The sequence below is a fragment of the Bos mutus genome, chromosome 17 (genome assembly GCF_027580195.1).
Source record: "Bos mutus isolate GX-2022 chromosome 17, NWIPB_WYAK_1.1, whole genome shotgun sequence".
Taxonomy (NCBI): Eukaryota; Metazoa; Chordata; class Mammalia; order Artiodactyla; family Bovidae; genus Bos; species Bos mutus.
In genome coordinates this window covers 59102651-59130539 of record NC_091633.1, presented here as the reverse complement: position 1 = coordinate 59130539, position 27889 = coordinate 59102651, and the positions used below count along the sequence as shown (strand labels likewise).

Here is a 27889-nt window from a genome sequence, read left to right as displayed (position 1 = left end):
TAGTATTTAAATGTTATGTCTTTTTCCATTCCTTTTCTTTCTGTCATTTCATATCCTTATATTTCTTACATGTTTTTTGTAAATATATGTTTTTTTCATACACTTTGACTCTCTGGTAGGAAAAAATCCATATGGCTTATTTGAAAGATCAGTTCAGTTCAGTTCAGTCTCTCAGTCGTGTCTGACTCTTTGTGACCCCATGAATTGCAGCCCAAACCAATGCAAGTAGGAAGTTTGACCTGTATCTTCCTTCAGGGAAACAACTGTTGAATTTTGAACAGATAGGTGAGTGTCGAATAGATAGGTACATGTTTTGTATAGCTGGGTACATTTTGCATATTGAATAGATAGGTACATTTTGAATAGATAGGTACATGTTTTTTGAGGATTAAATCAGTAAGATTCAACTGGAGCAGGAAGCATTGGAGGCAATAAAGATAGTTTCTGTATGCTTTAAAATAATATAGTGTCTATAACAAGGGTACTTAATAAATGATAAGCTTACAGTCAAATATTTGATGACTAAATGAGAAACCCAGGTGTGCTGTGATGAGAGACCAATATAGGAAGTGACAGGAAATGACTGGAAATATAAAACAGACAAGATTCATTGTCTGTTTTAAATGTGGCTAGGCAGAAATTTTAAGTGTAGACATTGATTTAAACAAACATATTGATATCATGCTGAGATATTTATATAGGTGTCTATTATATGGGGGCCTCAGAAGAATAGGCAAGGAGAAAATGGTGAATATATTGATCATTAATTTATAAGCATTGCAAATAGTTATATATAGGGAAAATTTTAAAGAAGAGTATAACACTTTGCTTCACCACCTCTCCCAACTTTCAAACTACCGTGTTAGTTCTAATTTATAGATTATATTCTCCAGGTCCTGTATAGGTGGTTGCTTGCTCTGTATTTTTCAGGTACTTTTGAAGAAAGAGCCTCAATTTACACATTTCCAAGAGGAGGTCATTTTCCTTGCAGTAGTTAACTCTTAAGTGCTTTCACAACTGTATATTATTACATGGTTTCAAAATAATTCAGTGGTGAAAATTTAGTTCTTTATATACCAGACCACTTTACCTGCCTCCTGAGAAGCCTGTATTGCAGGTCAAGAAGCAACAGTCAGAACTGGACATGGAACAATGGACTGGTTCCAAATTGGGAAAGGAGTAGGTCAAGGTGGTATATTGTCACCCTGCTTAATTAGCTTCTATGCAGAGTATATCATGCAGAATGCTGGGTTGGATGAAGCACAAGCTGGAATCAAGATCACTGGGAGAAATATCTGCCATTGCCTTCTCCGGGGAGAAATATCAATAACCTCAAATATGCAGATGACCCCCACCCTTACGGCAGAAAGTGAAGAGGAACTAAAGAGCCTCTTGATGAAAGTGAAAGAGGAGAGTGAAAAAGTGAAAGTGAAGTCACTCAGTCGTGTCCGACTCTTTGCAACCCCATGGACACCAGGCTCCTCCGTCCATGGGATTTTCTAGGCAAGAGTACTGGAGTGGGTTGCCATTTCCTTCTCCAGGGAATCTTCCCAACCCAGGGATCAAACCCAGGTCTCCCACATTGTAGACAGATGCTTTACCGACTGTGTCACCAGGATGGCTTAAAACTCAACATTCAAAAAATTAAGATCATGGCATCTGGTCCCATCAATTCATGGCAAATAGATGGTGAAACAATGGAAACAGTAAGAGACTTTATTTTGGGAGGCTCCAGAATCACTGCAGATAGTGACTGCAGCCATGAAATTAAAAGATGCTTGCTCCTTGGAAGAAAAGCTATGACCAACCTAGACACCATATTAAAAAGCAGAGCCATTACTTCACCAGTGGAAGTCCATCTAGTCAAAGCTATGGTTTTTCCAGTAGTCATGTATGGATGTGAGAGTTGGACTATAAAGAAAGCTGAGCGCCAAAGAGTTGATGCTTTTGAACTGTGGTGTTGGAGAAGACTCTTGAGAGTCCCTGGGACTGTAAGGAGATCCAACCAGTCCATCCTAAAGGAAATCAGTCCTGAATATTCATTGGAAGGACTGATGCTGAAGCTGAAGCTCCAATATTTTGGCCACCTGATGTGAAGAACCTACTTGTTGGTAAAGACCCTGATGCTGGGAAGGATTGAAGGCGGGAAGAGAAAGGGACGACAGATGATGAGATGGTGGGATGGCATCACCGATGTGATGGACATGAGTTTGAGTAAGTTCCAGGAGTTGGTGATGAACAGGGAAGCCTGGCATGCTGCAGTCCATGGGGTCGCAAAGAATCGGATACAACTGAGTGACTGAACTGAATTTCTGGTTTTGCTCTGACCTTTACTCAAAATGCACTTATTAATCTTTCCCTTAACAGCTGCTCATCTACTTTTCATTATTTGTTAAGGAATGCAGAATTTGTAGTAGTTATCAGAATTTGGAGGAGATTTAGACTAATTGGGCTTCCCTGGTGGCTCAGACTGTAAAGAATCTGCCTGCAGTGTGGACCCTGGGTCAGGAAGATCCTCTGGAGAAGGTAATGGCAATCCACTCCAGTATTCTTGCCTGGCGAAGTCCATGGACAGAGGAGCCTGGTGGGCTATAGTCCATGGGGTCACAAAGAGTCAGACACAACTGAGCAACTAACACTTTTACTTTTTCACTTAGACTAATTAGTTATATGATAATTCTTTTAGTCATAATTCTTTAGTAGTCTCTATCATCTATTTCTATTGTGTTAATATCTTCAGTTTTAATCTGTTATTTGGCTACTGAATCTGCCTATTATATATATGGCTTCCCTCATGGCTCACTGGTAAGGAATCTGTCTGCCAATGCAGGACACACAGGAGAGGCAGGTTCAGTCCCGGGGTCGGGAAGATGCCCTGGAGGAGGGCATGGCAACCCACTCCAGTATTCTTGCCTGGAGAATCCCATGGACAGAGGAGCCCGATGGACTACAGTCCATAGGGTCGCTAAGAGTCCGACACGACTGAGGGACTAAACGACAATAAGATATGTATATGGCTTCTGGCTCCGTAGATGACGTGTGATATAAATTCTGTCCTCTGTTGTGCAAGGCCATATTCTGAATTCTCAAGAGATTTATTTTACCCACTCAGAGCCCAAGCACAGGAAAACGGGTTTCCCTATTGTCTATTGCCTTCGTTTGCTGTGTGGGCAGAGTTCTTCCCCTCAACTGAGTGTTTAGACCTTCCAATTTTATGTGGGGATCTTAGTTTCAGTTCTCTATTTTCAGGAGCCAAGTTATCTATCCTTTGCTTTCCCTTAAAAACCGAAGTCCTAGATTGCAGCTATTCCTCACCACTCCCCTCTGAGGCAAGCACAGGGTAACCTCATTGCCAGTCCAGTTTGAAGTAGCTTCATTATTCCTGGCACCTGGATATTTTTCTTTTATAATATGTGAGCTTAGCTGTGCATTTTTTTAAGTTTATGCAAAATTTCCCAGCATTTCCAGTTGATGTAGCTGGAGGGTTTTTAATGTATAGTCTGCCATATTGTTGAAACTCAAATCTTGAATTCTTTCCACGCCTACAAAGTTTTTTTATAAATATCACTGACTTTTCACAGTTGGAGTGGCTTTAAAATGGCATATTTTCCCTCTTTTGATTTAATTTAAAAAATAGTACCTGATTCTGATACTACTAGACCTTTGCCACATCATAAATTCAACTCAGAGGCACAAGGAGAATAACTCTGAAGGCTGATAAAAGCATGGCCCTTTTATCTTGATCTGAGAAAGTAACCCTGAGACTACATCCCATGTGAATAAATAATGCCAAATTCAGTATGGTGAGTATGTTGGGGTCCAGGGGAAAGAGAAACTGAGAATGAGATCATTAGGGCTTCAATTACATTTGTAATGCTTTATTACTTAAGCTGTATAGTGTATACCCAGGGGCTTATTATATTCTTTATATTTTTAAAAGTATATATCTGAGACACTTCATCATAAAAATGATTATAAAAGAGATTGTCACCATAGTGACGTTGTACTGTGTATTTTATTTCATTTAATGGAAGATACACAGGGCATTTGTCATCGTCATGTGTATGTGTCAAGCAAAAAGATAGTTTTCCATCCTAATGAGATAAAGAAAGGAGTAAGTTACTTCAACTACTGCTAAGATTTAGTTATTTCCATATTAGACTCTGTTTCCTCATGCCTGTTAAAAATGTCGCATGCTATGCTATGCTATGCTAAGTCACTTCAGAATTTTAACCTACCCAGTGATCATGCTATTTCCAACGTGGGGAATAATTCTAGATTATCCAGAATAACAGCAGGATATATCTGAATCCTGTTTTGTGTTAAAAAGTCCCTATTAAATGTTTTTGCAACCAAATATTCTGCGGACGTTCTTTGTTCATGCTGACTACAAGCATTACTGTTGAGTGATCTTGTTCACACAATCTCTCTTAATCCTAGAATAGGCAAAGAGGAAGGAAGGGTTGGCATATAGAGGGCCCAGATTCTTTCGCATGTTTACTTAGGCTGGGTACTCGACTTGACTCTTTGTATAGACTCCCTCTTGTCCTCACAGCATTAAAAATAGTTAACATTTGGGGCTCCCCTGGTGGTCTAGTGGTTAGGGCTCTGTGCTTCCACTGCAGAGGGCACCAGTTCAATCCCTGGTCAGGGAACTAAGATCCTACAAGCTGTTCAGCATGGCCAAAAAAAAACCTTAATAATCACTGAGCACTTTTATTGTGCTAGTGGTTATGATAAAACATTCTTGATGTATTATTGTAGTTAATCCCCACTATATCCTATAATTATCATTATCCCCTTTTTAGAATGAGGAAAACAGATTGATTAGCTTGACGAGATTTCACAGTTACTAGAACTGAGTTGAATATTCTAAGTAATTATGAAGGAGCTGTCTTCTCTCTGTCATATATATATATATATATATATATATACATACACACATACATATATATTGGAGAAGGCAATGGCACCCCACTCCAGTACTCTTGCCTGAAATATCCCATGGATGGAGGAGCCTGGTAGGCTGCAGTCCATGGGGTCGCTAGGAGTCGGGCACGACTGAACGACTTCAGTTTCACTTTTCACTTTCATGCATTGGAGAAAGAAATGGCAACCCACTCCCGTGTTCTTGCCTGGAGAATTCCAGGGACGGGGGAGCCTGGTGGGCTGCCGTCTATGGGGTTTCACAGAGTCGGACAAGACTGAAGCAACTTAGCAGCAACCAATGCAGGAAACTTAAGAGATGTGGGTTTGATCCCTGGGTCAGGAAGATTCCCTGGAGGAGGAAATGGCAACCCACTCTAGTATTCTTGCCTGGAGAAGCCCATGGATGAGGAGCCTGGTGGGCTGTAGTCTCCAGGGTTTCAAAGAGTTGGACATGACTGAAGCAACTTAGCATGTGTGTGTGTGTGTGTGTGTTGTTGTTGTTAGAAACAGGGATGGGGGGAGATTCCATTGTTCTATATTATATCCTCTAGTTTGGATTTGTTGTTGTTCAGTCGCTAAGTCATGTCCAGCAGTTTGAGACCCCAAGGACTGTAGCACACCAGGCTTCCCTGTCCTTCACTATCTCCCGGAGGTTGCTCTGAATCATGTCCATTGAGTCGGTGATGTATCTAATCATCTCGTCCTCTGCCACCCTCTTCTCTTTTTGCCTTCAATCCTTCCCAGCATCAGGGTCTCTGAATACCACATAGCAGTAACTTAATATTACTAGAGCATCAGAAAGATTGATGTAGCTGTTATAAAATGTAGAATTTAACTGATTTCGATTTACAAACAGTAAAATGTGAAACAGGAAAAGACTGGATGGATGAGCAGTGAAAAGCAGACTGGTTCATCAGGATACAAGAGTGGCTGGAGGGCAGAATACTTGTAAAAATAAGCTGCCTCTGACCATGGTAGAATACTTATTGCTGCTGATGGTATGTGTGGATAAGATAGATATGTAGCCTCTGGTTCTATGGTTTCTGTCATACCAAAGACTATTAAAAGGACAATATTGTCCTGGGATTCTCACCTTTGACCTAACCAAATAAAACCCTCCCCACATCACTAATGTTAGGAGAGAGGGGCGGGTGCAGGATTGGTACACAAAGATAAAGAATATAATGAATTGCCTAGGCTACAGGAAACATCCTATTTCTTTACAGATTAAACTCATTGCTTTTCAGAAAAGGAGAAAGAAGGGAGAATGGAGGGACAGAGAGATAGGCAGGAGGAAAAATTGATCCAATACAGAGAAAATTATTCACTTCTATTTCTCTCTGTGACTTAGAGAAGATGCTTGTGTGACTGTTTTGTGAACTTAACAACTTTGAAATCAAGTGATTTCATTTTAACAGAGCCTTGTAAAGAGCAAGGGATTGCTTTCCCTCAAGTTTTCTTAGAGAAATTCACATATCTCCAAATTTCATCTTGAATTTTTATTTATATTTCTGACTGGGGCTTGTGTTTAATTATGTTGGCCTGTTTCCATAATTCTGGGCTTGGGGGCACTTAGACATTTAGGGGCCCTTCATTAGATTAGCAATAAATCATAAATGAGTAAGTATAATCTCAATTACCATAATGCTTCCTCTATGCAGTTTACCACTGGCATCTATATGTGATCTAAGCTAAATCCCGCTGCGATAATATTATAATAATTATTAACAAGTTAATAATAACATTGGCTCATAGGACCCAGAAGCATGATTTAGGGGTGTGAGCAGATGTTTTCTTTTGCCTTCAGAATTTCACAGGTGTCCAACAACATTGTAAATGCAAGAAGGGGCCAGTCTAAGGACAAGTGCCCTGGGGTGACCAATAAATAGTTCTGCTTGCATGAATATTTTACTGTTTTGTAGTTTTAGAAATCCGTAATTAAATTAAAGGTCTTGTGGAAAACTGTGAATCTCTTTTCTCCAAACTTTCTTAGAAAGATTCAAGTATTTTCAGGGTGCTCTCTGAAGCCACATTTTGAGCTCTATTTGATTTCTTGGGCAGCTACTCCTTCAGTACCCTCTTCCCTTATGTTTCCGATAAGAAGGGTACAAAATTTTATGAGGAATCTTTTGCAGTTCTTTTGAAAATCTTTAATAAAATTTTCTTTGAAAAATTTATTCCATTTTCTGTACACAGGAAGTGAATAATTCAAATATTTTATAAGGTCCTTTATTGTTTACAAAGAATATTTATGCCCATTGCCTCATGTAGATGTTTAAAACAAATTTGTCAGGTAGATAATGTAGGTCACCCCATAATACAGAGGAAGCTGAAACCGCAGATAGTAAATGACATAAGTCTTCTGACTGTTCATCTAGCAGTTTTTCCTTATTTCAACTTATTCCTTGACCAACTGCCAATGAAAGACTTCCATTTAAATATAGATTCTTGGGTTTTCATGCATGTGTGTGTGTGTGTGTGCTAAGTCGTGTTCGACTCTTTAGACCCTATCCTATAGACCGTATAGGGTCCTCTGTCCGCCAGGCTGCTCTGTCCATGGAATTCTCCAGGCAAGAATACTAGAATGCGTTGCCATGCCCTCCTCCAGGGGACCTTCCCCGCCTAGGGATGGAACCTGCATCTCTTACATCTCCTGCATTGGCAGGTGGGTTCTTTATCATTAGCACCACCTGGGAAGCCCATCTCTAATACTGATTTTTTTGAAACTTTATGGAATCATTAGAACTATAAAGGTTGTTTGAGGGACAATCAGTAGTTGATAACAGTCTACCATTAACTGACTTTGCTTTCCTTTTCTGTGTATGTTCTGGGTCTCAGAAGTACAAGACCAAGTGTGAATGAGCTAAGGGGACCCTTCATCACTAAACAAGCATTTAACTGATTCCTGCTGAATGGTAAGCATATAATAAATGACAGCTTCAAAGAATATTTCAACATGATACAGAGGGAGAGTTTTAATTCAAAATTGTAAGATGTCAACAGCTTCATTAATGGAAGTTATGTGGGGATGAACTCACTTCTGCTTGCTTCTTTCTAGAACTTTGGTATTCTTCATATTCCTGTGTCATTACACAAGAACTGTGTTAGCTCCAAGAATACAACCATGGTGCCCAAAGGTTGTGAACTCGAACACCATTGTGTTTATTTTTATGAGAATTAGGTCAAGATTAGCCTAAGCAAAGGCACCGAATAATTTAGGATCACAAGCAAAATGGGAAGGCTTCCCTTGTAGTTCAGTTGGTGAAAAATCTGCCTGCAATGCAGGAGACCCAGGTTTGATTCCTGGGTTGGGAAGATCCCCTGGAGAAGGAAATGGCAACCCATTCCAGTATTCTTGCCTGGAGAATCCCATGGACAGAGGAGCCTGGCGGGCTACAGTCTATGAGGTCGCAAGCAAGCAAAATGGGAAATAAAATGTATTTTATACTGAATCTTTACAGATGAATTTTGCAAAGAACCGTTAATTAACTGTAGTCCCAACTGGGGATACATTTTTAATGATTTGCAGGAAGTCTGGGAAAAAGCTAGATAAAAAAAAAAAATTCTAGTCCCAACTGCTCTATAGCTGGGAATTAAAATAACCTGTGAATTTTTCTAACCAAAATACAAATACTAGTTATGAAATATTTCTTTTACTCATTGCCAATTCTTTAATAGTCCATTAGGTATTTCTAGGAGGTGGAGTAGTTGAAATGAAAATTTGAGCTCAGAAATCTGAAAGGCCAGAATCTTGGATAAACTGGCTGAGGTGAGATAGACCTGGGTGTGAAAGGAGGCTTTTTCTGTGGTAGATTTGCCTTCGAACTGGACATGTGTTTCATTTGGGTAAGTCTTTGAAAGTTCCAGGAATCACTGAAAAAGGAGAGTTGAAGAAACTTTGAAATAACTACTTTAATCCTACTGCAACTGAAGAGTAGACTATTTCATGGAGAAGGCATTCAGTTGCTTCTGTACAACTTAGCTTAACTTCACTGTCCTTTGCAGCTTAAAAGTTAAGTTATTCAACTTGGTTACAGAATCCACTCTTTAAACCCATTCCATCTCCACATTAGACCCTTGGTATAAAACCAAGTTTCTTGTATACTACCCGTCTAGATGGATTGGGATAGATATGGGCATTTGGAATTGACAGGTATACACTGTTATATTTAAACTAGGTAACCAACAAAGATCTACCATATAGCACAAGGAACTCTGCTCAATATTCTGTAATAACCTGAATGGGAAAAGAATTTGAAAAAGGACAGATACATGTATATGTATAATGGAATAATTTTGCTATACACCTAAAGCTAATACAACATTGTTAATCAACTGTACTAAAAAAATATATATGAGAAAGTAAAGAAAGGAAAAAGAGAAAGAAAGCAATCCCTTTACAGGGGCCCCTTCTTTCTAAGCCCACTTCTAACATAGGGACACAGGCATTATATTTATACCTACATTAAAAAGAAGATGCACTCATATGTGGCCTTATTTCATTGAGAACAGTTTTCACTTTCAGTTATAACTTTTATTCTTTTTTTCTATATGACCACTTCTTTAAATAGCAGCCATTTCTAGTTTCCTTCTTTAAATACCACCTTACGAAATCAAGCTAAAATAGGTACCTTCAACTTTTTTGTACTGTCGAGATTTTATTTCAAAAAAAAGTGAAATCAAATTTCCTTGAGGCGAAAGCCGAAAATTCAGCTTTACTCAGGGTTCTTCAAGCTACTGGTTACCCAAAGGGGGGAAAAATGAGATAGAATTATGGAATGTTAGCTCTAGGCACCATTTAGTTTAATCTCTTAACAGTCAAAGAAGCTGGAGCCCTATTGGCCAGCCAGTTCTCTAGTAGGTTATACAGATTGGTAGAAGTCTGTGGGGATTTCTTTCAACTCAGAACGATGTTGAACCCTGTGTATTTGGTTGGATTTGGCTTGAGAAGTGGTGAAAGAAGGGAGGCTGAGGAAAAACAACCCATGACAGCTTTATGGCCAGCTCGTTAAATTAAATCCTTCACTTGACACTGTATTGCTTTCTTTGCTGGGTGTGGATTGACAGGTATTGATGAAACGTCTTGGTTCTAACTCAAAATGCGGGAGTGACAAGTTATAACTTTGACAAGTTGAGGTTATCAACAAGCCACAGGGTGAGTCTATGGATCCCAGGCTGCAGCAGCCACTCTACCACCTCTAGCAAGCCTCTTGCTTTAACAGGGATGCACTTGATCTCTTCACCCTCAAGGAGTAGATTAAGTGCTTCAGTAAATGTGCCATTAAGATACTTCATTGTACTAAGCCATTAATACACACCTCAAAGACACTGGAAGCTGAGGGCCTTCAGCCACCCAAGAAGCAAGCATATGAATAGCCTAGAGGAATGCCTAATACTGTATCTATGTTGATATTTCATTATTAAACACAGTTTAAAAATTGCTCTGAAGTAATTTTTCTATGGCTTTGAATAAAACCAAAGTGGATACAATAGCAAATTCCTTTCCAAACTACTCTAAATGTCTACTTTGTTGTGGTTCTGACTATATTAATTCCTTGACCTTGGGCCTGAGTCAGGCTAAAGGCTTTAGCCTTTTCACCACCAACTAAGCCTTTTTGAGATTTCACTTTCTTATTGAAGAAGCTAAATTCGAAGGATTTTAGAGATGTTTACTGTGAGTGTACTTTTTTTTTTAGTTGTTTTTTATGTGGACCATTTTTAAACTGTTTATTGAATTTGTTACAGTATTGCTTCTGTCTATTATGTTTTTTTGGATTTTTGGCTACAAGGCCTATGGGATCTTGTGGGATCTTAACTTCCTGACCAGGGATTGAACCCACACCCCCAGCGCTGGAAGGGAAAGTCTTAACCACTGGACCACCAGGGAAGTCCCTAGATGTACTGTTTTGTTCTCTGCTATTTTCTTTCTTTTCTTGACATAATTCTTACAATAATAGAATAACATGATAGAAGAATTTTAAACCACATTGGACCCAAGAGATATTTAACTCAACTCTTCATTTTAGAGGTGAAGAAATCATAGGTCAAAACTGTGAAGGCACAATTTTCGTGTTTGCCTTTTTGCCTTAAAGGAATTTGGTATCTGTAGCTTATTCTTTTCTTAAAACTATGAACTTATTTATCCTCTCTAATCCTTAGTCACAGTTTGGTTTTCATCACCTTCTAGTGATCGACTGAAGCGACTTAGCAGCAGTAGCAGCAGCAGTGATTGATATAATGTATTAGGTGTGAAAACTTAGAAACAAAGAGATGACTTGGCAAAGTCAGAGAGATTGAGGTAAGATAGAGAAAAATTTGGTGTTGAATTTTGGGGTGCTATTCCTGAGGAGAGACTCTTTTTTCAAAAGATTTATACTCATTCCTTTTGATATTTAAAGAAAATTAAAAATCTGCATTTCCACATTGATCTTTAATATTTTCTGTGGTTCAAGAAAGTCTTCTGAGAGTCAGATACATCCTGCAAATTTTGTAGAACAGTCTTTCAAATGGCTCACCTGGAAAGACACATGGACTTATTAACTGTAGATAATTTTATAGCTCTCTTGTCTTTGTTGAGAGGAAGGGGTGGTTATGATTGACTTCAGTGAATGACTTAAGGCTAAATTGACAGAACCAATAATGGATGTGAATGTAGGAAAAGTGTTGTCCATGGAGAGCCTCTTGAAAGGAACTCTTGTGGTACTAATATCCAATCATGTAAGAAGCCGTCTGCCTCATCATATAATGATCACTATGTATTCTACAGATTCAACTCATTCACTAAGTTATTGTTGTTGTTCAGTAACTAAGTCATGTCTGACTCTTTGCGACCCCATGGACTGCAGCCCTCCAGGCTCCTCTGTCCATGGGATTCTCCAGGCAAGAATACTGGAGTGGGTTGCCATTTCCTTTTCAAGGAGATCTTCCCAACCCAAGGATTGAACCCAAGTCTCGTGCATTGCAGGCATGTTCTTTACCATCTGAGCCACCAGGGAAGCCCCAAGTTAGGATCTAGTAATTCTTATTATCACTTACAGTTGAAACAACCAAACCAAACAAAAGCCATTGCTCCTAATTAGCTCTCAGGATATATTTTATCTGAAAAATGAGCAGGTTTCAGGTGTTTATTATTCAGAAATATAATAGTTAAGAATAATGAAGTCATGGGATTTTGAATGATTTTTTTACATTTTATTTGTTACTTTTATTATTTCAATTTTTTAAAATATCAGAAATAAAAACCAAAAAGTGACATTTTATGTTGATTTTATTTTCTCATCAGATCCCTTGTTAGTGCTTCCATAATGCCATATCATAATACCACCACTGAATTTCATTTCTATTCAAGTGCACACATTTCTAGGGATCCTAGGCATCAGGAATACAACCGTGACCGATAGCCCTATCAATCCTGTAAAACTATGTAATATTCATTTGCACTCTCTCCTCCACTAAATCTTAAGTTGTCCCAGGACAGAGACTGTGTCTTACTCATCTTTGTGTCTCCAGTTTATAGTACAGTGATGCAATCAAAGAATATCTTTTGGATGAATCTGTGAATTAAGCTCTGTAATCCTGGTGTCCCTCTGAATTTCCTCTGAGGAGCATAGAGTTCCAATTCTGAATGTATAAAACAGGGTAGTGTCCTGATTTGGCATCATAGCTCACTTCTGTATAACTTGATACTGCTGTTAAATAAACAGGGTGGATGCTGCAAAGCATGAGAAACAGTGAAGTATGCGTCCCTATCCAGGCTGATGACATGGTTTTATTAACACAAACCAGGATTTTCCTTTAGAAGCTGCAGAACCTGTTGTTGCCTACTTACTGTCAGAACAGTTTAACATCAGCTGTGCTACAAGGAAAACCATTGTATTTGACAGACATTCTCCAGTATTTAAATGAACAATACTAAGTAACCCCATACAACAGGTCAACTCATTCAGCTATTGGAATGTATATTTTGCAGCCAACCTACCCGGGTGGGTCCATGCAGACACAATTCTATTAAAAAAAAAAAAAAAGCAGACATTCACCAAAGGCTAGGCTGAACTGCTTTTATGGTCAAGGCAGCCAACTGGTAGTTTTTAAGAGTGGCTGCTTGGTAGGAACCTCCCCTCCTCCCGGCTTAGCCAAGGGGATCCTAATCCCTCCTCCCAGCCTGCTGCTTGCTCAAGATTACAGGAGTCTTGAGATTCTGAATAAAACTGCCAGCTGTCTTGACAGGAATAGAGATAAGAGAAGCATTCCTGAGAATAGGGAGTGGCCTGGGGTAGCAGGGAATGGAGTAGGGTTCTGGGAGGGAGCTGAAGGGATAAAACCAAAAGAAACACACCCCCAGAACAAGTTCAGAGACAAGAACAAAGGCAGCTCAGCGCCTGGGTCAAGATAGGAGAGACCACCAGGGTGGCGCAGGAGGATGGCCAAGGGGTATGTAACTCACTGTGCACATGTGTCATGGGAGAGAGCCTTAGGAGGGAAGGGCTCAGCTACCCACCCGTTTCTGCCTTTGCATCTAGGGCCTATCTCGCAGGGAGAAACCATTGCTCTACTAATTTGTTGTTGTTGTTCAGTCACTGAGTTATGTCCGACTCTTTGTGACCTCGTGGATTGCAGCACACTCACTCCATTGAGTCAGTGATCCCATCCAACTGTCTCATCCTCTGCCTCCCCCTTCTACTTTTGCCATCAATCTTTCCCAGCATCAGGGTCTTTTCCAGTCAGTTGGCTCTACGAATCAGGTGGCTAAAGCCTAGGAGCTTCAGCATCAGTCCTTCTAATGAATATTCAGGCTTGATTTCCTTTAGGATTCACTGGTTTGATCTCCTTGTAGAACAAGGAATTCTCAAGAGCATACTAAGAAGTAGAGACATCACTTTGCTAACAAAGGTCCATATAATCAAAGCTATGGTTTTTCCAGTAGTCATAGGAATGTGAGAATTATACCATAAAGAAGGAAACTATAAGCAAGGTGAAAAGACAGCCTTCAGAATGGGAGAAAATAATAGCAAATGAAGCAACTGACCAAGAATTGATCTCAAAAATATACAAGCAGCTCAATTCCAGAAAAATAAATGACCCAATCAAAAAATGGGCCAAAGAACTAAACAGACATCTCTCCAAAGAAGACATACAGATGGCTAATAAACGCATGAAAAGATGCTCAACATCACTCATTATCAGGGAAATGCAAATCAAAACCACAATGAGGTACCATCTCACACCGGTCAGAATGGCTACTATCAAAAAAGTCTACAAACAATAAATGCTGGAGAGGGTGTGGAGAAAAGGTAATCCTCTCACACTCTTGGTGGGAATGCAAACTAGTACAGCCACTATGGAGAACAGTGTGGAGATTCCTTAAAAAACTGGAAATAGAACTGCCTTATGACCCAGCAATCCCACTGCTGAGCATACACACTAAGGAAACCAGAATCGAAAGAGACACGTGTACCCCAATGTTCATCACAGCACTGTTTATAATAGCCAGGACATGGAAGCAACCTAGATGTCCATCAGCAGATGAATGGATAAGAAAGCTGTGGTACATATACACAATGGAATATTACTCAGCTATAAAAAGAATGCATTTGAATCAGTTCTAATGAGGTGGATGAAACTGGAGCCTATTATACAAAGTGAAGTAAGTCAGAAAGAAAAACACCAATACAGTGTATTAACACATATGTATGGAATTTAGAAAGATGGTAACAATGACCCTATCTGTGAAACAGCAAAAGAGACACAGATGTAAAGAACAGTCTTTTGGACTCTGTGGGAGAGGAAGAGGGTGGGATGATTTGAGAGAATAGCATTGAAACATGCATATTATCATATGTGAAATCACCAGTCCAGGTTTGATGCATGAGACAGGGCTGGTGCACTGGGATGACCCTGAGGGATGGGATGGGGAGGGAGGTGCGAGGGGGTTCAGGATGGGGAACATATGTATACCCATGGCTGATTCATGTGAATGTATGGCAAAAACCACTACAATATTGTAAAGTAATTAGCCTCCAATTTAAAAAAAAGAAGTCTGAGCAACAAAAAATTGATGCTTTTGAACTGTGGTGCTGGAGAAAGCTCTACCTATTGGGTGACTGACATAGAAAGAGCACAGACATCACCGAGACTGGCTCTCAACCTATGGAAACACTCTGAGCAGTCAGAGAGATGATGCTGTTCCTAAAGGAATTATTGCCAAGTATGAAGCCCAGTGAGAAGGCAATGGCACCCTACTCTGATACTCTTGCCTGGCAAATCCCATGGACGGAGGAGCCTGGTAGGCTGCACTCCATGGGGTCGCTAGGAGTTGGAGAAGACTGAGCGACTTCACTTTCACTTTTCACTTTCATGCATTGGAGAAGGAAATGGCAACCCACTCCAGTGTTCTTGCCTGGAGAATCCCAGGGACGGCGGAGCCTGGTGGGCTGCCATCTATGGGGTCGCACAGAGTTGGACACGACTGAAGTGACTTAGCAGTAGCAGCAGCATGAAGCCCGGTGACTGGTAACACCAGGCTTCAGAATGTCTCAGGCCCAAATTATCTTTCATGTTTATGGCACACAACCCTAGGGTCTCGACTGAATACTCATCTGAAGATATGAGCAGAGTCAACAATACTTTTTTAAAAGAAATATTTGTTTATTTTGCTGCCTTGGGTCTTAGTTGCTGTACATGGGCTAACCACTCTCCCCCCACCCTGCCCTTCACTGCCCCCCAGCATGCGGGATCCTTGTTCCCTGACCAGGGATGAAATCTGCATCCCCTGCCCTGGAAGGCAGAGTCTCAGCCACTGGACTGCCAGGGAGGTCCCCATCGTTACTTTTTTGAGAAAATAATTTGGCCTTGTTTATAAGGAAAACCCATGTCCCATTTCTGCACCAGCATGCAGAATGTCTAATACGGAATATCAGGTTGTCAAAAATTTTGAAAACATAGGGTCAGTTCTATCACACAGGGATCTCTGATGTAAAAATGGGGCTCTTTTTTAGTGAACACCGTGGATTAGCGGTGTCTCAGATACCAGGAGAGAATTCAGTTATTAAATGACAACAGTTCTATCGCCAACGCATGGCTGAAATATCTGTTAGGTTAGAAAGATCAAGTAAACACTGTAGAAAAAAAAGTCTGTTTTAATGGAAAATTGTGTCTCACCTGTAGCCTACCTTTCCAAATAACCTATTTCTAGCCTGGTTTGTTGTCATGGAGCTATTTTAAGAGTCCCTGTAAGTTTTAGGTAACTGATAGACATGTGTTGTGTCTATTCTACTAGTGATTTTATTCCTCTCCCACGTGGAAAAGCTAGTTTTGGCCCTCTAAACTCAGGACTAGTTTACTCCTTATAAATGTGTGTTTAGATTTTTCCTTTGAATGGTTATAACATCTGTCTGGTTCTCTCATATCATATAATTTGTTAAAAAATCTTTAACACATGTTTATTTTTATACCTCTATGGGAGTCTTGCATTTACCTTTTTCTAAAAATTATCGTTTCGTCTCTTCTGCTAGACTCTCAAAGCTGGACTCTTACCCCTGTTTCTCGACTAGAGGTAAGAAGGGACACTAATAGTTAAATATTTTATAAAATGTTCAAGAGACCCAAGGAATCTCTGAAGCAAATTTGGACTCCAGTCTAGTTCAAGTCCTACCACTAGCCTGACACTTCTATTGTTTATCTAGACATTCAGGTGCTCTCTCTGGTACCTATTTCCTTTCCTCATCACCCAGACTCTTGCAGGCTTGTTCTCTCCATGGAGTAGTAGCCTCAGAGCTTCTAAGCATCCATCAGGCAAAGCTTGCCAATTCCTGCCTATTTGGGTATGTCGCAAACTGCCCTAAAGCTTTTTTGAAGAAGGTGGATTATATTAATCCATAAATATAATGGCTTCCCCTCCCCACCTCCATTTCCCAACTCTTAAAGAGTCAAAAGAGCTGAAAGTTGCCCTGATAAAGTTGAAAATTACAAATCATATCTTAAGATGACATTTTCCCGGTGTAAGGAACTGTTAAGAACTATAAGGAAAACTTATTTTGCTCAAGAGCAGAGTATTTGGGGTATTGTGACTTAGTTCTTATTATACAGTAATAATTGTAGTCCAATCAATGCTTACTGAGGCCCACTGTGAGCTAATAACTCTGCAAGAAGCTCAGGGTACAAGAACAAGTAAAACAAAATCTCTGCCTTCAAGGAGCTCGCAGAAGAAAAACACATGTGCACCACTAACCATAAAATACTTGGCAGTATGAATGCCATGGGAGAAACAAAATGGGTCTGAAAAGTGAATATGATTGTTTGGTAAAGAAATTTATCTACAATTTTAATTGAAGGATCGTCCAGTCACTTTACAGATGAGGAAACCAAGTCCCCCAAATGTTATAGGATCACAATTCATCCATAATGTAAGCAAGCATAGATAAAAGTTATAGTGGGTGATCGCAAGATGATTGAATGGCATGTACATTTCAACTCTTAAACTAGAGCTGCTATTTCTTCCATACAGTGAATTAACCTGCAAAGTGGGTTGCTGTGTTTCCAGCCTACTTCTGAATGTAAAGGAGTCATTTGTAAAAGGCTTTTGGCAGGCTAATGTCCCAGGCCTGGGGGAGAATTTACTGTTATCTGAGCTGTTATCTGAGCTGCAGTCTTGGGAGGTCTCCCTGGGCTAAGCGGACAGTCCAGTGTCTGGGGAGGCTGGGATGGTAGTGGTGGTGGTACCCCTCGCACTGTCTGCCTCCTGGGCTGGCAAGATTCGGCGGAGTGAGGGCTACAGCTTTTCTGGCTGAAGTTCAAGGCTGGGCTTCTATCCCAGCAGGGAGCTAGGGTGAAAACCAGAAGCTGGGCAGAAGGCCAGTGAGATCAAATGGTAGCTCATTCCCAGGAGTCTCAATTCACCTCCAGGAGCATTGGACAAACTGCTTCCAGATTCTGCTCACTCATGAGATGGAAGCTTCTGATACGCGGACCAACTGAGCCATTCCCAGCTGAGATGGGGAGCAGCTGGGTGGTGTCGGGACACTCAGGGATTGGCAAGGATGAGCATGATCTGTCATAGACTTGGGGTTTCTTATATAAAAAATATACCTGTTTATAGGAGAAAGTACAGGAAAAAAAACCAGGAAAATTTAGAATGAACAATGAATTCAAACACTTTCAGGCTTTTCTACGTATGTGTGTATACACACATATATAACAAATGAAGATAATATTGTATGTAGTATTATTGTTTTTCCAGCCAATATTTTGTACACATTTTTGAAATTATTGAATGTCTATTTTTTATTGGAAATAACTTTTCTTATTACACAAATATAATGGACAGTTGTCTAAATTGATCTTCTCCCTGTTTGTATAATTAATTTTAACCCTAATCATGGAGAGAATTTAAGAGTTGAGGGGGATGTGATAGTCATCCTGTCACTTTCCCACAGATACAGAAACCGAGGTCCAATTTGATTGAGTGATTTTCAAGTTTAAACACAGCAGGTTTAAACAGAAACAAGGCTAAAGACACTCCAGGGTACTTTCTGCTGTATAGTGATACCCTGAATTATTTATTTCATGTGTGTATGGCTTGTCTGCTTTGCCAGAGATAGTTTTATGTGATGCCTTGCTACTTTAAGTGTGTCTGCCAGCCTTAATGGCATCATCCGGGAGCTGGTTGGAAATGCAGATTCCCGGGCTCCACCCCAGGCCTTATGAATCAGAACCTACCTCTAACCAGATGCCTGGGTGATTCATATCCACGCTAAAGCTTGAGTAGCACAGGAGCAATGATCATTAAATATCCGTGGTTGCTATGGTGTCTGTGACCCCACCAACTTCATACGTTGAGACCTAAACCCCAGTGTGATGGGGCTTGGAGGAAGGTCTTTGGGAGATGATTAAGTCACCAGGGTTGAGCCCTCCATCTGTGAATCAGGAAGTGGGTCTTCACCAAATACCAAATCTCCGTGCACCTTGATCTTAGACTATCCAGCCTCCAGATCGGTGAGAGATATACTTCTATTGTTGATATCTGGTATTTTGTCATAGCATCCTGAACAGATTAAGACAATGGTATTACTTGAGTCTTTTGTTAATAGCAAAACTGACTCCAAGTACCTTAAAGCAGAAACAGGTATGATAGTATTTGTTAGAAAGAGACAGGTGTACTGAAAACCAAAACTTAGAGATTAAGCTTCTAAAGGACATTAGAAGTGGAACTTGGTTGACCCTGTTGGGGAGCTCTCCCATGAGCCTGATGCCCAGTTTCAGTGTCTTTACATAAGTTTTGGGCTTTCCTCGTGGTTCAGATGATAAAGAATCTGCCTGCAGTGCAGGAGACCTGGGTTCAGTCCCTGGGTCAGGAAGATCCCCTGGAGAAGAGAAAGGCTACCCACAACAGTATTCTTGCCTGGAGAATTTCATGGACAGAGGAGCCTGGTGGGCTATGGGGTCACAAAGAATCGGATACAACTGAGCGACTAGCACTATGTAAATTTTAAATGTGCGCATGTGAGAGTAAGGGGGCAATGAGGGAAAGAGAGAGAGAGAGGAAGAGAAAGAGAATATGTTTGTTTAGCTTAGGTTTTCTGTTCTCTTGATCAATGACCAAGGTGCAGGGTCATGTTGCACCATGGCCCCTGGACCTCATTGCTATAACTGTGATACATTCCCAGAGATGGGAGATGGTTCAGAGATGGGTATCATTACAAAAGTTGCCTGCTGTAATTTTTAAACCAAAGTGGTCACATTTTCCATAATTGGGCATAAAAGTATTTCTAGTCTTTCTACCTCTGCAGCCCCTGTTTCTCTGACTTTCATTGTTGCAATTTTTCCATCAACGAGAGCATACATTCTACTGATTTCAGCAATTAACATTTTGCTGATGACACCCAAATGTGCCTCCAGCTTGAATCTCTTCTGAGTTCCAGCCTCCTATCTCCAAATGTTCTGTCACTACTTAAAGTTCAACAGGGCCAAAACTGAGTTCATCATATGTCCTTCCCAATTTCTTTATTTTTATCAAGATGTGACTGTTTTCCATGATAACTAGCATCTGTGCCTCCTTCCTTATTTTTCAAATGCCAAATCCTGAACTTTAAAATGTGAATTTCTTTAATATCTCCCTTGCATCCTTGCTGCCAACCAGAATGCAAATCCTTATCCTTTCTCATTACCTAACCATGACCTTCCTCCTTTCCAATCTTTCTGTCTCACCAGTAGATTTTTCTTAGACTTTACTTGTATCATTTATGGCCTACTTTAGAAAACATTTAATGTTATTTCAGGGCATTTTATATATAGGTCTGAGGTCATCACCACAAGATAACATTAGTCACTCAAAGATCCCCATTGTCAGGGATGTACTTAAAAATTATTTGAAAAGACAATTTTTCTAGAAATGTTCTATGAAACATTTAATAGATGCTAATCTATTAAATCTATTAATCTATTTAATTAACATCCAGTAGAGTAGACAACTCTATTACAAATGAGGGACTTCTCCAGTGGTCCAGTGGCTAAGACTCCACACTCCCAATGTAGGGGGCCCAGGTTCAATCCCTGGTAAGGGAACTAGATCCCACATGCTGCAAATAAGAGTTTGCAGACTGCAACTGAAAGTTCTGCATGCTGCAACTGAAAAACAACAACAACAACAAACTCCACATGCCACAACTTAGACCAGGCACAGACAAATAAATAAATAAAAATTTTAAAAAATAGTCCATTCCTTAAAAAAAGAAATGAATAGCATAGTGTTGACATAAAGAATAATATGTTAGTATAACCATTAACCTATTAAAGGAAAAACTGTTTTTTCTATTCACACACATGCTCTGACACCAAATCTGTGGGTTTCCCACACCAACCAATTCTGTATCTGTCTGGACACCCAACTGGGTGTTCTATAATTCAGTGATAACGCTAACTACCTGAAGTTAGCAGAGACCCCACAGATCAAGTGCTCTGGCGTTCAACACTGCCCCTCGCTTCAGATGCCAAACCCAAATCCAGGCTGTTAAACTGTGCTCCTGACTAAATGTCTATGTCAGCTTAAAGAAAAATGCGCAATGTGAGAGTTGGGAGCTTAAGTTTTATTTAGGGTCTTTTTGTGGACAGTAGCCAAAGAGACAGTCTCTCAATAGCTTTGAGGAAACCACTTAGTTTTAGACTAACCACCTAAGACTTAGAGGGAAAGCCAGCTTCTAGATGATTTTCGGCTAGGGAATACATGCAGTCAGGCATAAGTAAGTGAAAGTGTTAATGGCTCAGTCATGTTGGACTCTTTGCGACCCCATGGACTGGAGCCCGCCAGGTTCCTCGTCCATGGGAGTCTCCAGGCAAGAATACTGGAGTGGGTAGCTATTTATCCCCTTTTCCAGAGGGTCTTCCTGACCCAGGGATTGAACCCAGGTTTCCCACATTGCAATGCAGTCAGGCATGTATCTCAGGAAGAGATTACTGCTACTCAGAAGGAACAAACATCTCTAGTTAATGATTTTAGTGCTTTTCTGCTCTGGGATGATATAGGAATCTGAGTTCATTAAATTTTTTCTGAGATACACACTAAGAGGCTTGTTTTCTAAACTTTTACTTTTAAACACATGGATATAAGGAAGTATGTAAAAAAATAGTAACTGATAAGCATAATTTATTTTAGGTTTCAATCATTTTCTGTTCCCTAGAGAGATCCTCTATGTGAGACATTTATGACTCCTGGTCTCATGATATTGTTCACAGTATCATCGTGAATGTGTATGGTTGTATGTTTAATGTGTGAGCACTTGCCTAGAGAGAGGAGCATAATTTTATTCAGATACTCCAAAGGGTTTTTGATTAAGACAGGGATGTCTTCCTCATGTCTAGATTCCCAATATCTACAACAGACCCAATTACAATAATAGGTATGCAATAAAGAGTTCTTAGATAAATAAAGCTTACTTATTTCTGAATTCCATTCCATGTATCCAAGTGTTAGATCATTATTACTTAGTTATGGACTATTTTTATATTATCCACTGATTGTTATGTAATTCATTATTTCATTTTAGTTTCTTATCCACGAACCTAGATTGTAAGGACAAAGATCATGCCCTATGTTTCTTGGCTTGTCTCACTGGCTCATTGACCTAGGAATTTAATTTCTATATACTTAAACAGAAGTGTGAAGGGCAGATCCACAAGTGGCCTGGTGGATATGATGGAGACCTGAACAGCTACTACATCCTTCTAAGGCGACTTGCAGGTCCTTACACTTATGGAAATAAAAAAAAGAATTACTAATTTCATTCATGTTTTTTTCACTGCCTACATATTCATTCATTGATTTATTTAACAAATACTTGTTGGGTTTCTACTCTGTATCTGGCGCTGTCTGAGGCACTAAAGAAAAAAGAGGATGGTTGTTCCCTGTCATTGAAGAGTTTATAGCCTAGTAGGACCAGACCTGTAACAAGGAGCTGTAATGCACTATGCTGAGTCCTGTTATGCAACTAGCTTCAGGATGTTATCAAAGAGTGAGTAAGTAGCTACAGAATCCTGTAAGTCTTTATAGAAGAGGTGACATTTGACATTTGGTGAATCAGACATAAGCCCTTATCTTCTGAAACTTACAGTGTAGCAGAGAGGGCAGAAGTTAAAGACACAGTGCAATGTGGGCATTTAATATGGGACCTTACTTACTCTGAGAGGGAGGGAGCAGGTATCCAAGGAAGGTAAGCTGAGCCTTAAAAGATACACATAGAGGGGCTGGACAGGAGAGGTAAGAAGAGATGGGGGAAAAGAAAAAAATTCTGGGACAACTGAATATTCACATGCAAAAGAATCAAACTGGACTTTTACCTCATGCCATATATAAAAATTAACTCAAAATGGACCAATGACATGAATATGAGTTAAATGCTGTAAAACTCTTTGAAGAAAGTTCAGTTCAGTTCAGTTGCTCAGTCATGTGTGACTCTTTGTGACCCCATGAACTGCATCATGCTAGGACTCCCTGTCCATCACCAGCTCCTGGAGCTTGCTCAAATTCATGTCCATCAAGTTGGTGATACCATCCAACCATCTCATGCTCTGTTGTCCCCTTCTCCTCCCGCCTTCAACCTTTCTCAGCATCAGGGTCTTTTCCAGTGAGTCAGTTCTTCACATCAGGTGGCCAAAATATTGGAGTTTCAGCTTCAGCACCAGTCCTTCCAATGAATATTCAGGACTGATTTCCTTTAAAATGGACTGGTTGGATCTCCTTGCAGTCCAAGGGACTCTCAAGAGTCTTCTCCAACACCACAGTTCAAAAGCATCAATTCTTCTGTGCTCAGCTTTCTTTATAGTCCAACTCTCACATCCATACATGACTACTGGAAAAACCATAGCTTTGACTAGACAGACCTTTGTTGACAAAGTAATGTCTCTACTTTTTAATATGCTGTCTAGGTTGGTCATAACTTTTCTTCCAAGGAGCAAGTGTCTTTTAATTTAATAGCTGCAGTCACCATCTGCAGTGATTTTGGAGCCCAACAAAATAAAGTCTGTCACTGTTTCCATTGTTTCCCCATCTATTTGCCATGAAGTGATGGGACCGGATGCCATGATCTTAGTTTTCTGAATGTTGAGCTTTAAGCCAGCTTTTTCACTCTCCTCTTTCATTTTCAAGAGGCTCTTTAGTTCTTCTTCACTTTCTGCCATAAGGGTGGTGTCATCTGAATATCTAAAGTTATTGATATTTCTCCCAGCAATCTTGATTCCAGCTTATGCTTCATCCAGTCCAGCATTTCTCATGATGTACTCTGCATGTAAGTTAAATAAGCAGGGTGATAATATACAGCCTTGATGTACTCCTTTCCTGATTTGGAACCAGTCTGTTATTCCATGTTCAGTTCTAACTGTTGCTTCTTGACCTGCATGCAGATTTCTCAGGAGGCAGGTCAGGTGGTCTTGTGTTCCCATCTCTTGAAGAATTTTCCACAGTTTGTTGTGATCCACACAATCAAAGGCTTTGGCATAGTCAATAAAGCAGAAGTTTTTCTGGAGTTTTTCTGGAACTCTCTTGCTTTTTAGATAATCCAATGGATGTTGGCAATTTGATCTCTGGTTCTTCTGCGTTTTCTAAATCCAGCTTGAACATCTGGAAGTTCACAGTTCACATACGGTTGAAGCCTAGTTTGGAGAATTTTAAGCATTACTTTGCTAGCATATGAGGTAGTTTGAGCATTCTTTGGCATTGCATTTCTTTGTGATTAGAATGAAAACCAACCTTTTCCAGTCCTGTGGCCACTGCTGAGTTTTCCAAATTTGTTGGCATATTGAGTGCAGCACTTTCACAGCATCATGTTTTAGGATTTGAAATAGCTCAACTGGAATTCCATCACCTCCACTAGCTTTGTTCGTAGTGATGCTTCTTTAAGACCCAGTTTACTTCACATTCCAGGATGTCTGGTTCTAGGTGAAGAAAATGTTTCTTTCTTTGAAGAAAATGTAGGAATCAATCTTCATGGCCAGGGATTTGACAATTGATTCTTAGATATGACACCAAAAGCACAAGCAACAAAAGAAAAAAAATAAGCAGACTTCATGCAAATTAAAAACTTTTGTACATCAAAGGGCATTACCAAGAAAGTGAAAAGACAACCTACAGAATGGGAGAAAGTATTTGCAAAATATTTATCTCATAAGGATTTAGTATCCAGAATATATAAAGAACTCTTACAGCTCAACAACAGAAAGACAAACAGCCCAGTTTAAAAAAATACCTGAAAAACAGATATACAAATGGCCAACTAGCATGTGCAAAGGGTATAATCAAAATATTAGATAATAACAAGAATTGATGAGCAAAAAGTCTACAAACAATAAATGCTGGAGAGGGTGTGGAGAAAAGGGAACACTCTTGCACTGTTGGTGGGAATGTAAATTGATACAGCCACTAGGGAAGACGGTATGGAGATTCCTTAAAAAAAAAAACTAGCAATAAAATCACCATATGACCCAGCAATCCCACTCCTAGGCATATACCCTGAGGAAACCAAAATTGAAAGAGACACATATATCCCATTGTTCATTACAGCACTATTTACAATAGCTAGAACATGGAAGCAACCTACATGTCCATCAACAGATGAATGGATAATGAAGTTGTGGTACGTATACACAATGGAATATTACTCAGCCATAAAAAGGAATGCATTTAAGTCAGTTCTAATGAGATGGATGAAACTAGAACCTATTATACAGAGTGAAGTAAGTCAGAAAGAGAAAGATAGTATTCTAATGCATATATATGGAATCTAGAAAAATGGTACTGAAGAATTTATTTACAGGGCAGCAATGGAGAAACAGACATAGAGAAGAGACTTATGGACATGGGGAGAGGGGAGGAGAGGGTGAGATGTATGGAAAGAGTAAGATGGAAACTTACATTACCATATGTAAAATAGATAGCCAATGGGAATTTGCTGTATGGCTAAGAAACTCAAACGGGCTCTGTATCAACTTTGAGGGGTGGGGTGGGGAGGGAGATGGGAGAGAAGTTCAAAAGAAAGGGGATACATGTATATTCATGGCTGATTCAGGTTGAGGTTTGACAGAAAACAACAAAATTCTGTAAAGCAATTACCCTTCAATAAAAATTTTTTTTAAAAAGAGACAATGAGGATATGAAGAAATTGGAACCCTCATTCATTGCTGATAGGAATGTAAAATAGTTCAGCTGCTGTGGAAAACCATTTAGTATTTCTTCAAAAAGTTAGTAGTTAAGCTACAGAGTTACCATATGACTTGAAATTCCATGCTTAGATATATACCCCAAAGTAGCAAAAAACAGGTGTTTGAACAAGTGCACGTACAAGCACATTCAAGCTGTATTATTCACAATATCCAAAAGGTGGAAATAGCCCAGATGTTCATTGACAAATGAATGAATAAAGAAGTTGTAGTATATATGTACAATGGAATATTATTCAGCAACAAAAAGGAATGAAGAACCGATACTTGCCACAAAATGAATGAACCTCTACAACATTATGTTAAATGAGAGAAACCAGACCCTAAAGGCCACATATTGTATGGTTCTATTATATTTACATGAAATGTCCAAAATATGCAAATACAGAGAGAGAGAGAGAGCAGGTTGATGGATGCTGGGAGATGAGGAGAGCAGGGAAGAGAGAGAAACTGCTTACTGAGTAAAGGGCTTTACTTTGACTTTTTTTCAGGGGTGAAGCATGCCACATGGCTTGCAGATCTTAGTTTCCCAACCAAAGACTGAAAGCACAGAGTGGAAGCATGGAGCCCTAACCACGGGACTACCAGGGATTTCCCTAAAGGGTTTTACGATGGTGTGATGGAAATATTCTAGAACAATACAGAGGTACGCTTGTACAACAGTGTGAATGTACTAAATGCCACTGAATTAATCATTTTAAAATGGTTAATTTTGTCCTATGTGAATTTCACCTCAGTAAATTTCCTTAAAAATTATGTTATCAGTGGTCTATAAAGCTGAGGCAGTGGAAATTGTCTGTGTGAAGGCAGGAAGACTCCAAAAGAGTCTGAAGCATTGAAATAAGATAATTGTGGCCCAAATGTAATAAACTCAATAGAAGAACTAAAATGTAGGCTGGAGGGGGTAGACAGAGGCCAATATTGAGGTGTTAATAATAAGGAATTTGTTGAGAGGAAATAAGGATATGTCATCATGATATAATTCATGTCTTTTAGAAATTTTCTTTGCTGTGTACAGAGTAGATTTTACGGGGTCATGGAGCATTCAGGGAGTCTGTTTGAGAGGTTCTGTTAGAGATCTAAGCAAGAGACAATGGTGGCTAAATCTAGGATGAAAGCAATGGGAAATAAAGGGACATGAAAAATTTGAGAAATATTTAGGAGCTAAATGTTTGATTAGATTTAGAGGTGCTGTGCTGTGCTCAGTCATATCTGACTCTTTGTGACCCCATAGACTGTAGCCCACCAGGCTCTTCTGTGCATGGGATTCTCCAGGCAAGAATACTGGAGTGCATAGCCATTTCCTTCTCCAGGGGATCTTCCCAACCCAGGGATCTAACCTGCATATCTTACATCTCCTGCTTTGGTAGGTGGATTCTTTGCTACTAGTGTCACCTGGGAAACCCAGATATAGAGAGAATTGCCAAATACAGTTACATTTAATTATTTGGGAAATATTAATACAAAAATTTAACTTTAGGATATGTTGAGGTACAGGGAAGCCTCTCATGCTGCACTCCATGGGGTTGCAGAGTTGGACATGATTGAGTGACTGAACATCAACAACAAAACAAAATTACTCATTCTTTGTTTTTTAAAAATATTTTTTGATGTGGATCATTTTTAAAGTCTTTATTGAATTTGTTATAGTATTGCTTCTGTTTTATATTTTGGTTGTTTTAGCCATGAGGCATGTGGGATCTTAGCTCTCCAACCACGGATAGGACCCTCGCCCCTTGCAAGACAAGGCAAAGTCTTAACCTCTGGACCACCAGGGAAGTCCCTTCATTGCTTATTGAAATTAAAATTCAGTTGAGTGTCCTGTATTTTTAATTGCTAAATTGGGTAACTCTACATGGAAGGTAAAGGAAAGAGAGAATTCTGACATTTTGATTTCTGGTGCTAGCACCTGGCAGGTGATATCTGTTCTTACTGAGACTAGGAACACTGGGGGAGGAATGGATTTTTCTTGGAGGAGGAAGGCATCATACATTCAATTTGAAAGTAACTGTATAGTCAGTCGACTAATAAGATTTACAGAATCACTCAGGGAGTGTTTGCAGAATGAAAAGAGAAAAATGTCCAGGATGTTATAGGCTCATCAGTAATTAAAAGATGATCAGAGAAAAAGAAGCCTGCAAAGGAGACTGAGAAGGATCTAGAACATTGGAGGATGAGATCCAGGATGGTGATTGTGTTGAAACCCAAGTTGGAAAGGGTTTCATGGAGGAAAAAGTGTTCTACCTTATAAGGTAGAAGT

The 27889-nt window shown here is 39.7% G+C and overlaps 1 long non-coding RNA gene across 1 annotated transcript; it reads left to right on the top strand.

Annotated features, from left to right (window-relative positions):
* Nucleotides 1–7592: 7592 nt before the first annotated feature.
* LOC138991451 (uncharacterized) lies at nucleotides 7593–26412 on the top strand. Its single transcript, XR_011467390.1, has 3 exons — nucleotides 7593–7844; nucleotides 16440–16480; nucleotides 26121–26412. It is a non-coding gene; the product is annotated as an uncharacterized lncRNA (long non-coding RNA).
* Nucleotides 26413–27889: the final 1477 nt, after the last annotated feature.